Source organism: Pinus tabuliformis, chromosome 3_2, assembly GCF_031772625.1.
Source record: "Pinus tabuliformis cultivar Carrire ecotype Pingquan chromosome 3_2, CPIR1, whole genome shotgun sequence".
Lineage (NCBI taxonomy): Eukaryota > Viridiplantae > Streptophyta > Pinopsida > Pinales > Pinaceae > Pinus > Pinus tabuliformis.
In genome coordinates, this window is record NC_142302.1 from 773,609,671 (window position 1) to 773,623,839 (window position 14,169).

The window sequence follows — 14,169 nt, forward strand, 5'->3', positions numbered from 1 at the left end:
AATCATGAGTTACTAAATTGACAAGGCATATGTTTATGATATACCACTAATAACATTTCTGAATATAGTGTAGTTACCGAGATTTTGTCAGAAGCCATTACTCCTAGCATTAGAGAGTTAGTCATTAATATTGATTCATAGCTCATTGTACTACAACTTAACAGACAATATTCAGTTCGAAACCCTCAAATTTTGAGAATGTATTTGCAAGTTCATCTCTTGGAACGAGACTTTGATTATATTACTTATCGACATATTCCAAGATGTTTGAACACATTAATAGATACATTGGCTAATTATGTATTGGATAGACTTTTGCAAAATATGTAAAACAAAACCATCACATAGTAGAAACAGTAAATGGGAAAACATGTACATATATATAAAGTGTTTGCAAAAAATTTGCTACATAAAAAATGTGAAGATACGTGTTCTCAGACACATGGCTTTGCAAGCTTACATAAGTGCAGAAATAAAACTAGAGATGACTATTCGCCCACATGGTGTGCATGGTAGCACGAAATATCCTTGATAACTTTGCTTAACAGTTGACATAGTTTGGTGGATACCCCTACAATATTCCTTTGGTACCGTAGTGGCGCCTCATAAATCGATGTGTACTCTAGAATGCCTCTTGTTAAGTCCTCCAAGTTACACTCTACCTCAAAAATCAGGTTTGCTCCATCCTCATAAGGAGCATCCTCAATCTGACGTACCACTCATCTAGATATTGAAGAAACCCCTGGGGGTCTCTTTGGTCCAATATATGCAAATCATCACAATTGAAATCTTAGTAAACATGAAACAAAAAATTAAAAACTTCAAAAACTTTAAAAATAGTTTTTACCTACATCGCTCTACCTTGTGCCAAGTGGAAGAGGAAGATTAGGATCTCCTCAGAAATTTGTGCCTGCATATGCCCAATCATCAACCATTATTATCTACTAACGCAGCCATCCAAAAAATGTCAAAGGGAATGACATTTGTTGACCGCCTCCATGTCGAGGCATCATCTCACCCCATCTCAGTAATTGTGGATCTCTGGGTGTTGGGGCATCCACATTTATCCACTAATAATGAAACAATGGCACTCGTTCCAAGAAGAACATCACCAAAATGGAACCGTAGCCAAACTGTTTTAGCTTTCCTGTTCTGCACTTGGTAAGTTGGTCTTTCATATTGACCAACAAAACCTCACACCAGTTGAAAACTGTGGGGTTTAAATGGTCTATAACATACTAAAAATGTGATTTAGTTGCCTCATGCAACTCTTGAACTCCAACAACATGAGCCATGGTATAAAAAATTATCCTCAATGGGAGATTAGTGATGGTCTTAATATCAATCTTCTAGCTTTTGGTTTTACGCAAACCTGGGCAATGCCTTGCGATCAAATATATATATTCTCTCCCCAACAGGATGAGACCAGACAGTTGAATCCATTTTCCCCTCCTAAACAACCCTGTGACTAAGTATATATCTGAGATATCAACTATATGTTGTAATAACTCAATTTGGGTCCTAATCCCAGGAATTCTGAAACATTTTAGCAGCTCACATGCTTGAAGAGTAGCAACAGAATTTGCATCCTGAGTTGTTTGATGGTCTTTGGCTTCGTGTCCTCTTTCTTTACATTCGATCACCATCTTGTGTTGATTATCCAGTGGAAAATCCATAAAACAACATTTCATGAGCATCCATGGAAACAAAACTGAGAAAAAACCATTCAACATGGAGGATTTCACAAAAAACAAAATTCCCCTACGCCAGTGCGATTGTTCATGAATTTTCTTGCACTGTTAGTGCAATGGCACAGTTGACCATAGGGTGATCAACACGGTTCCGATGGGTAAAACTTACGTTGACCACCCTCGACATAAAATTTTTGTAAATCCTCTTTACAACCTAATCTATGGATGAAAATTCAAGAAATGACAATGAAAGCGAAGAGAAGAGACATATCTATTACCTGCAGCAAACAACTCGACAAATGGTGTCTGAGATTGACCATACTCGCCTAAAAATCAAGGTAAAATAGGGTAAAAAATGCTCTCAAATTTGCAAATAGGTAAAATGGTAAAAAGAATTACTTGTTCAAGTTTTTATAAGTTTTTTTAATAATATTTTTACCAAATTAGGGCATATTTCACTCATTTTTTAATATTTTTCCTCAAAATTAGTAATGTACGTTTAGTTGTGCAGAGAAAGGTCATAGATACTTGGCGATGGTGATTTATTTTGACTGATTCAATGAGTTTTGTTCTATCGCTTTTTCGGACTTGTAAAAAATAAACAAAAAGGGAACCCCCTGGAGTCATATTTAAGCTCTTTTCTGACTCTCGAAACTTGAAAATATCATCGAGTACTTGTCATTTCGAACTCGTTAAAGTAAATGAAATGATTTCTACTTAGTATAAGTTTATCCCTTTTCCGGACTGAGATATACTATTGTACAGAAAAGGAATACCTCAATCGAACATGGCTAAGAGATTCTCCTGGATATTGTTTTCTACCGAATTCAGGAAACTATTTACAAAAAGGGACCTTTGGAGTTTTATTTTTCTCCTCTTTTTCAAACTCTCTAAAAATGAAAAAGATGTCAAGTTACCCCTCCACCGGACTCGTAAAAATTAAACAACGCATGACTTGTCATCATGATGAGACCGAGTTTCTCCTTCCTAGGACTCGTTAAACTTACTAGGATGGATTCATTCGAAGGATGAACTTATATGACAAGCATATGTTATCCCCTTCTATAAAAAATAATGGGGCACTCACTAGAAATAGTGGGCGAAAAATGAATGCGAACATCCCTTGTGTTTTGTGTAAAGGCAGCATGTCGCTCTTGAACATGACACTTATCTGTTACTCGTGTCAAGTTTGGGTTATCATCACTTCATCACTTACTGTCCCGGGTTTGGGAAATCCATTTTTACTTTCATCTGATTATACTACCTTGTCATCATGACCTTCGATCCTATATTGAGTAAAATGTTGCCAAACTCCAGAGTCGTGTCATCGATATGTTCAAGAGAAGTCTCGTCTACATTTTTTACCACTTATGCATTCTCTGACCTTTTCCATCATAGTCCTGAATCACTCTTACTTACTCTACTATTTTTGTTGTTTCGTGTCGATGATGTGAGATACATTAAGTCCCTCCTTCGACGGATCATTTCCTGTTGACTTCAGCTCATTATCTAGGAAATTGATCTAGAAAATCCCTTTCTATACCTTGGAGCTTGAATGCTTCAATGGAAAGTTCTTCACATTCGATGATAGGTTTAGATCATTGGCATTGGTGTTTTTGTACCTTGAGAGCCATTGTCATTATGGTGGTTTCTCTTGTACCGTTTAATGGTTTACATCATTGACTAGTAATCAGGTGGTTCTATATCATGTTCGACTTCAACAAATCTATTCATGTGGTAGAATTCATACATTGGTTGGGTTGAGATAGATATGAAGACCCTGGGTTTCATATAATATATCCAAGTTGCATGGAGATATGAGCTATTCATGATTGTGCACATGATTCCCTCTATACAGATGGTTGCGACCATACCATGGGTCCATATATATATGATCTTTTCTATTTGGATGGTTGTGTCCATGCCATGGATCCATACACATGATCCTTTCTATTTGGATGGTTGTGCCCATGCCATGGATTCATGTATTTTTAGATTCCTATTTAGAGATGTATCATTAGGCATGATTATATCATAAATGTCAAAGATGTATATGTATATGTATATTCTTGATTTGCAGGTATCCTAATGGATTTTTCCAAGTCCTTCCCTTGACTTGTAAAGCATTTCACCCATCACTCCTTATTCTACCTTCATGCTTTAGGGAGCATCTGTTACATAGTATTTTGTCACACCTCTTGTTCACTTCCTATTCCATATCCCAAAGTGCCAAAATGTTGACAACTGTGGAGAGTACTCATTATGAAACTCACACAAAAACATCCCTGAAAGACAAAAGGAAAATTTCCCTGAGTAAATTCTCAAGAAGGTTGACTGAAACCCTAAGTTCTAGTATCAACGCCCTTTGCTCCACTGCCTGCCCATGCTGATGGTAGGTTGCAGTTCCTTGGCCTAGTGCTGACAGTGCGGGTTTTGATATGAAAACCTGCATTGAACCTCTTCTGGCAGGATTTCCCAAAATGGAGGAGAAGCTTCGTATGCTGGAAGCTTCGAGAATAACAAGCTGGATGTTGTTGGTTGCAGATATGGTTGAGCTCTCTCATTTGGAGCTCTTAATCCCAAAGGAGGTCCACCAAAAGGACATCCACCAAAAGGAGGTCTCCAACATCAAGGGAATTTTTGTATGCTTCCCTTTTTGATCTCTTAATATATACATCTGATGTTCACTTTCCATAAATGGCTAAATATTTATGCATTTATTTTGATACTCCTTGATGTAACAATGTAAACTTTGAAACGAGAATTGATATTGTTACCCATTTCATAGAGATAGAAAAAAAGTGACCCGATTTTGAAAAGGGGTGATGTAGAACACACATGTTTTTTTAGAGCATAGTTTTTGGCACTTTAAATTTTTTTATGTACATTACATTTTAGAATGGTAGTGATTTCATGCTGATTTGAAAAAGTGGTAATTTTGCATCAGGCCCTTTTTTTAAAAGACCTATTTTTTGACTTTAAATTTTCTAATGTATGAAATGTAAATAATTATTTCCTAAATTTAATCATTTTTGAAGTGGTCTTCTTCTTCATATTTTCTTGTTTTTATTTTAATTTATTTTTTTGTAGTGAGGTTTTTATTGTTTTGTATAGTTGAAGAAGAAGGTCGATATTTTGAATTTTCGATATTCTATATATTTATACATCGTTAATTTATTTTTCAATCCACATGACATAATTGTCTCTAAAAAAAATTCTTTTTAACAATTGACATAAAAATAACCATTTTCAACATAAATATAACTAAAAAACTACACATTTTGATATTTTTTTGTAATTTTTTGCTAGAAATGACATGCCAAAATCACAATTTTTATAGGTCAATTTTAACTAAAAATGGTTAAATAATAGTTTTTTTATGAATTTCATGTCAAAAAATAATAATAAGCACTATTTTTTTTTCAATAATGATTAACATAAAAATTAATGCGAAAATCACATTTTACAAATATTGAACACATAACAACATTAATTGAGTGCTTATTCTTCTCATAAAATGTCAAAGTCAAAGCATTACAAGTATAACTAATTAATAGTTACAAAAAATGAGCTTGATTTCCAAGAATAACTTAAATTTAGTCAACAATGTCACGTAATCCAAACTCTTCGTCCTCTAGAGTTTCATCATTGTCTTCTTCCGCAATATTTTCTGCTTCATTTTGCTCATTTTCCTCTTTTAATGGATCTTTGATGTCTGCGAATCTCCCAATGTATGTCTTTCCAATCATTCTGTGTAATGGTGGTTGGGGTTCCTTTGCCTTTTTTCCACACATGATTCACTACAGTCCCCTTTCTTCAACCCAATTTCTTGCATTGCATATGGAAGAAATTGAAGAGCATTAATTCTTTGCTGAATAAAATTGCACTGTATTGGATCTTTTTCAATGGCAATGCAATTTCTTCCTCTTTGAAGGAAACATGCTAGTGTTGTACCTAATCATCAATCACAAAAGAAATAATGAAGTAAATTAGTACACTGACATATAAATTAAGAAATAATATATTGAAATTCAATGCCATATAATAAAACTTACCTGAGCCAGAAAATAAATCCAGAACCCAATCTCCTTCATTTGAACATATGTCTATAAGATAGTTAATCAATAACTGTGGTTTTTAATAAATGTTAATTATCTCTCCTTTTGCTTCTTTGTCTTCATATGTTAGTTTCCTCACAACAGCATCATAAGTCAGTATTTTGCTATGACTCTTTCCTTCTACTCGATTAAAAATCATAGACATAAAGCTATCATCTTTTGCCCAACTATCAATATGGATGAACTCACAATTATTTATAAATGGTTGATCTTCACGGTTAAGAAGATTTGACTTTTGCCTGTAACATGAAATAGTAAAAGTTCAATTAACTTGTACATAAATGATTTTTTTAACATTAATCAAATATACAATTTAAGTGTCTTACCATGTAAGTTGCATCCTTGAATTTGTTTTCCCCTTGAAGCTTGACAATAACATTACCAATTGTGTGTCTGAATGAAATGTCACAAATATCCATAATGGTGATGATGTCACTTTTAGAAATCCCGCAACCACTTTACTAAGAGTTTGATAAGTATAAGGGTCACTATCATAGTCAATCTTTGGAATATTGAAACCATGGGGAATATCTGCAATAACTAGGGAATAATCCCTTTTAGGTATGAGTTTAGCAATGTCTTCACAGTTGCCCTGTATTACATGATATTGAATAGTGTCAATCCCATTCCAAATGCAATGAGTAAGAGTTGGATCAAGTTCAACATTCTTAAGATGTTGCTTCTTCAGTCTTTCGATCTTAATTTTTTCAATAAAGGTTCTGAAACTATCTGGTGCTCCATTTGCATCCTTCTTCATCTTTTATAAAATAAACAAATATATGTGTAAGTTATAAATTTAAAATAGTATACAAATGAATGAAAATGAATGTATAAATCAACATACATTTTTAAATGCAAGATAAAAAATAAATAATTAAATAAATAAAAAATAAAATAAAAAATAATGTTGATGTAGAACTTGAATCTAGATAGTTGCGTACAACATCATCCCAACTATCTTCATTCAACAATTTAACCATTTGTTCTTGAAATTTCATGTAAACTTTGTGCCTACATAGATAAAGTAAAAAAAGTTAATATAATGATATGTATAAAAAATACTACCAAGAACAATATGTTATATTTAAAAGAAAATCATAATCTAGAAATAAATAAAAGTAATTCAACAAACTTACTTTTGAAATTCCTCAGACATTTCCTCCAATGATAATTCCCCTGACCTCACACGAGATAATATTGCTTTGACAAGTTTTTCATCCTTCACTCTTTGCAATGCTCTCCAAGGTGTGATAGTCATATCTTTTGGAAGTTGCTTCATTTCAGGACCTGATTTACTATCGCTACATATCAATGTTTTAGACCTTTTGACCTTCTAGTTTTTAATGTCAATGTTCTCCCACATGCTAAAAATCTCATTAATAAACTCCCATATCTCTCTAGTTCTAAATACCCGCTGGAAAATATTATCAATACCTCTAAATAAATCACTAACTCTGACGCCATTTGAATTGATTTTCTCTTCAATTTGATAGCTTATTTGCATACAACATTCCTTTTGGAAATATACAGTAACATTTAGCTTATCCCCACCACATTTTTCTTCAAATTCACTATGAATAAAGCTAACCCTTTGGATGACAGTCATAGACATCCTATATTCATTATCCGAATTATGATCCCATGCCACTAACTTTGCTTATGTATCTGATAAACTAGCATAATTGATACATTACATTGTTTCAAAATGTGGATTATTGGGATATTCCTTCATCAATTGTCTTTGAGCTTCTACAGAATGGTTCCCCCCAAGCACATAATAATTGTATTCAAAACATTTTGACTTATCCAATGCTTCTTTTTTGGGAACTTGAACTGGATCAACCAAAAGCACATAATTAACCACATGAGCATATGGATTGTACCTCATCAATGTCTTGATGTTGCGAACACACAGATGGTGTGGCTTTCTGATTTGACATTTACATTGTCCTTCACTTGCCTTATAGATTTGTTTGACATTAAGCTAAAATGTATGACCACCCTCAATTAAGTTTCTCTTTGTCAAGTTCTGTCGAATGGCATTTTGTTTTGTTTTGATAATGCCATCCTCTAAATCAGCTCCTGGTGTAATGATTTCTATGCTTTCTTTTGAAGTTTCACTAGGTTTTTGACTATTGGTAATGACTACTTCAAAATGTTCAACTTTACGTTTCTTCCTCATAACATTCTCATCATTAACTAGAACAGATTTATTCTTGGGAATTGTACTTTTGGTCTTTTACATCTCTTCCCAATTCCAATGTCATTCTCAATAACAACAACATATACTTCACTGCCAGTTTCAACTTCCTCATCTTCAAAAGTACCCTGTCTACCTTTGCTAGATTTATCCACTAGAGGCTTTTTTTTTTATCCCTTGGATGTAGTTTTGTAGCATCATGAATTACTACATTTTTCTTGTTTGCCATATCTTCTTCTGACACTGAGTAGAAACTACTCACAACTTTCATAATATCATGCTCTATGAAATGAATGCCTCCCAACCTAATTGAACAAATTTCAACAAAATTCTGCCAAACAAAATTCTGCCAAACAAAATATCATATGTCAATAAAAACAAAGTTATAAAAATATAGTGAGACAGTTACAAGAATGCAAAACACAAATATAAATAGCAATACTTACGATATTCTGTGTCATCTCATTTACGAATTGTTTACACAACTTTGTAGATACCTCTCTCGTGTCATACAATGAATATGATAACAGGTATTTAATCCTTTCATGTGACCTGGGTGGTTTTGTAAGTATGTAAACAACTTCATTGTCCAGTACCGAACACATGTCGATGACCTTTCCCATCACCTCATAGATTCCATTATCATTAGGTATATTAACATATAGATATATCTACACATTTTTTTTTCTCTTTCTTTCACATATCAAACATTTGTTGGAAGTTTCACTTCTTTTGATTTCTTCCAGTATGAAATCATTTTCTTATCGTTTGAGGCACTTGAAAGATTTGTAGCCATCAACGCAAGTAGGGTTCATTCAACAATGTTTTTTGAAGATCCACCTTTAAGAGTCTTTGGTCCAGAAAGATTCACAGAAATATTCTTTGATGCCATTTCCTTGAAGAAAAGAAAGACACATATAAATCAGTAAATCACAAAAAAATAATAACTTAAATTAACAACGAAAACGATAAATGATAATGAATTTTATAAACCATAAAAATTAAAAAAAAATATGAAATTTAAAAAATACATCGCCCTACTGCCCCACCCTGAAAATCGGTCGACCCCCCTACCCGACCCTGGTGGCCCAACAATTGTCTCCCTCTTGAACCCCAGCCCCAACCCACCTTGCCAGGACAATGACCTGCGAGGGTGGCAACCAATTCCGGGAATTGACGGCCACCCTCACGGGCCGTTGGGCCGTCGAGGTGGGGCAGGGGCTGTGACCAACCCCTGCCCCATCCCGGAGGCCCAATGGCACGCTGGGGTGGTGGTCGATTCCCATAGCCCCCCGCCCCACCCTAGTGGCCCAATGGCCACGGGGGTGGCAGTCAATTCCGGCCAACCCCCGCCCCACCCAGTTGACCCAATAGCCCGTCAGGGTGGCGGTCGATTCCCGCAGCACCCCGCCCCACCCCATCAACCCAACAGCCCGTGGGGGTGGCAGGTCGATTCCCGGAATCGGCCCGCCACCCCCACGAGCCGTTGGGCCGCCAGGGTGGAGCGAGATGCCAGGTAGCCAACCCCACCGCCCCTAACCCACAGGCCCATTTGGCCACTGTGAGCATTACCGGGCCCACCATGCCCACTGCGAATGTAGTGGGTAAATTTGGCCCACACAAATTTTTAATTTAAAAAAAAATAAACTTCGTTAAACTTATTTAATTTTAAAATTTTCAAAGCAGAAAAATTAACTAACCTTTCAAATGAGAGAATCCTCCATTGAATATGTTGTTGATAGTAATGTAGTTGCTCCACAAATTCACTCCAAGTCTTTTAAAGAACCTCAGAAAGCCTTGATGTGATGTGAGTAATAGCGATAATGAAATTTATTATATAGGTGAAATTACGGAAATGTTTTACCGTACGGTTAATGTGGGATTAATTTATTTTTAAAAAAAATTAACATGTTAATTTTGTTATGGTGATATAGGAAACTATGATAAACTCGAATATTATGGAATTGTTTTACAGCACGATGAATGTAAGATTAATTTGTTTTAGAAGGTATTATAAAAAAAAAAAAAAAACATTCAATTGTCTAATAAATATTATATAATTTAACTATTAAATTAATTTAGGTAAAAGATTTAGTTTACAATTTTAAATTTAAAGATTTATTTCATAAAAAAAAATTAGTTAAAATTTTTCAATAAATTGCAGAATAAAATAATCGAGGGAAATACATTAAATGAAATTTTTGGAGGGAAACATTTTGGCAAAAAAAATTGGAGGGAAAATTTCATTCTTTAAGCTATATAATATCATTAGGAGAGTCTGCATTTCTATCATTCAACCTCTTCTATTTGAAAGGGATGGATTATTCTGATAGTGAAGTTTCACTTTGTGAAGCATCAACATCTTCGTCGCATAACAACACTATTCATATTGATGAATATAACAGAAATTCTTCCACTATGAATAGAGAGGCAATTCTTCCACTTAGTCCTATTGCTAAGGACTATGAGAGAAGCACTGATGAAAGATGGGATGAAGAATTTCAAATAAATAAAGAGTCAAGGTTTCCACTTAGTCCTAATCCTAAGGATTATGAGAGAAACAGTGATGAGGAGCATGATGAAGAATTTCAAAAGAATGGAGTGTCACGATGTCCACTTAGTCCTAATCCTATGGACTATGAGAGAAGCAGTGATGAAGAGCATGATGACGAATTTCAAAAGAATGGAGTGTCACAGTGTCCACTTAGTCCTAATCCTAGGATTGTGAGAGCAGGAGTGATGAAGAGCATGATGACGAATTTCAAAAAAATGGAGTGTCACAGTGTCCACTTAGTCCTAATCCTATGGACTGTGATAGCAGCAGTGATGAAGAGCATGATGATGAATTTCAAAAGAATGGAGTGTCACGGTGTCCATTTAGTCCTAATCCTATGGACTATGAGAGCAGCAATGATGAAGAGCATGGTGAAAAATTTTAAAAGAATGTAGTGTCACGGTGTCCTCTTAGTCCTAATCCTATGGACTATGAGAGCAGCAGTGATGAAGAGCATGATGACAAATTTCAAAAGAATGGAGCGTCTCGATGTCCACTTAGACCTAATCCTATGGACTATGAGAGCAACAGTGATGAAGAGCATGATGAAAATTTTCAAAAGAATGGAGTGTCACGGTGTCCTCTTACTCCTAATCCTATGGACTATGAGAGCAGCAGTGATGAAGAATTTCAACTGAATAGAATGTCATAGCATCCACTTAGTCGTAATCCTATGGAATATGAAAGCAGCAGTGATGAAGAACATGATGAAGAATTTCAAAAGAATGAAGTGTCACGGTGTCCACTTAGTCCTAATCCTATGGACTATGAAAGCAGTAATGATGAAGAGCATGATGAAAAATTTCAAAAGAATGGAGTGTCACGGTGTCCTCTTAGTCCTAATCCAATGGACTATGAGAGCAATAGTGATGAAGAGCATGATGATGAATTTCAAAAGAATGGAGTGTCACGGTGTCCACTTAGTCCTAATCCTATGGACTATGAGAGCAGCAATGATGAAGAGCATGATGAAAAATTTCAAAAGAATGGAGTGTCACGGTGTCCTCTTAGTCCTAATCCTATGGACTATGAGAGCAGTAGTGATGAAGGACATGATGAAGCACTTAGTCCTAATCCTAAGGACTATGAGAGTAGCAGTGACAAAGGACAGGATGTAGCATTTTCAGTAAGTAAACAATCACATTTTCGACGTAGTCCTAATTCTATGGACTATGAGAGAAGCATTGGCAATGCACATGAGGAAGAATATCCAATAAACATCGAGTCAAATTTTCCATTTAGTCTCAATTCTAAGGACTATGACAGTAGCACTAAAGATGGGGAAGATGAAGAATATCCTCCAAGTCAGTATTTGAAAAGCACAGTTGATCATAGTGTGGATAACATTCCTTAGAATGATGATGAAAATGCTTATACAAATGATGATCCAATGATGGAGATGTTGCCAAGAAATATTGTATCGAGGAGTAGGAGCAGACCTTTTCGTATCAATCCAAGATGTTCTAGTTATACAAGGGGTAGAGTAGAATATATGATGAGAAGAAGTTCTATCAACACTCTCATTTCAAGTGAATGTTTCTAAAAAGATTTCTTGAAACATATGGATTTTAAATTTGCATTAGAGAAAAGGAAGAGATATTTGTCAACGAATAAAAGCATGCAAAATTCATATTTAGTTGGGTGCATGCAATCTACATTGTCAAGTTATGATTATCATATTGGGTCTTTATTTATCTGTAGAAAGGCTTTCAAAATGTTTCATTCAGTGGGTAATTTTCGTCTCTCAAGAATCCAAGAAAATTTGGAAAAGGATCCCACATTTTATTCATAAGTACATCATAAACGATGGTTTGGGCCATTATCAAATACTACAATGTCATGGATGAAATATTTCTTTTTAAAGCATGGAGAGTGTATGACAAATAGAGAGACAATACATATTCCAGAAAATTTTTCAAGACAAGAAATCTACAACTTATACAAAGAATATGCAGAAGGTTCTGAGGAACATGGTCAGTTTATTACATATCAATATTTTGTGAAGGTATGGAAGAAAGAATTCAACAATGTCTGTATTCCTAAGAAGACAAGGATGGGGATTTGCAGTACATGTGCTTCTCTTAAATAAAAAAAGAGACAAATGTGAAGGGTTAGAAAGAGGTAAGCATTCATAACTTTAACTTTTAAAATTGTAAAGTCATCAACTATGAAAACCTATTTCTTAATGGCTTTCTTTTATGTTGTGTAGATTCAATTGTAAAAAATCTTCAAGAGCATTGTGAACAACAAACAAGTGAAATGAAAAAGTTTTACAAGCATTGAAAGAAGTGTTATGATAATCCGAATAAATATTTGGGTTTGATAATTGATGGTATGGACCAAAAGAAAACACTTTTACCACATTTTGTTCGCACACCCAAAAATTTACAGGAGGAAAATTTTATTCAGTATCACTTGGTCGGTTGTATGGTCTTCAATGGGAAAATGTTGCCAAGGTTGTACTTCACAGCTCCAAATATTCATAATGATGTGAATCTGACAATAACCATAATTCATGATGTGCTTTCTCATTGGTCTGGTAATCTTCCTGAAGTTTTGTATCTACAATTGGACAACACTTGCCGTGAAAACAACAATCAGGTTTTTTTTCGATATCTAAACATGCTTGTTGAATTCATAATTTTTTAGAAGGTAAAGGTTGGTTTTCTTCTTGTTGGGAACACTCATGACCATATCGATCAGATGTTCAGTCATTTTTCAGTCACATTGAGGAGGAAGGAAGTTGGGAGATTTCCATCATTAATTGAATGTATTAAGAAATCATACATGCCAGAGCCTACTTTTGATGTGTTGGAAGAAACCATTGACATGCAAAGGTTTATTCTGGGATATCATGGTGAGGAGAAATGCATTGAACAACTTAATGACATTAGCTTCCAACATCAATTTCGTATCAAAAAAATTGATGGGAAAACACTAATATGGGGCAAGAAGTATTCAACTACTGCAGAATGGGCACTGTCATCAGGTTTAGAATTTTTTAAGTTCATTCCAGATCATCCAATATTTGCATCAAAAATATTGTTATTACAATCAATTGGTGAAGTTTATAATGCACGCAGTTAGAATAGAGATATAAATTATTCTGATTACCTAGAAGAAAATAAAAAATGTATTAGATATACATATGAGTACTTTGACATTGCTGATTCAGTTTGGTGGGAGTCAATTTTCAATAATAAAAGTGATATCATTTCAACAAAAACAAATGAAGATATACCTTTGGAAAATCCATTTTTTTGGCCACAAAATGTGTCAAATGAACATGAGGAAATAAACATTGTTGAACAGAAACAATCTCAAGGTATTATTAATTCTTCACAGGTAGAGGAAAGAAAGATGTATATTGGTTCCAGAAGATCGCGTGCACAATGTGAAGCCATGGAAGACCTTTACAAGGGTTCAATAAAGGATATTAAGGAGGGTTGCATGATCGTAGTGCTAGCAGATAAAGATCCCAATGGCTATCCATTCTGGGTTGTTAATGTTATAAAGATCTTTACAGAAAATGAGGATGTTATAGGTGTTGAAGTACATTGGGATGCCACAAATACACACCCATTCAATGGCATGTATAAGCTAGAG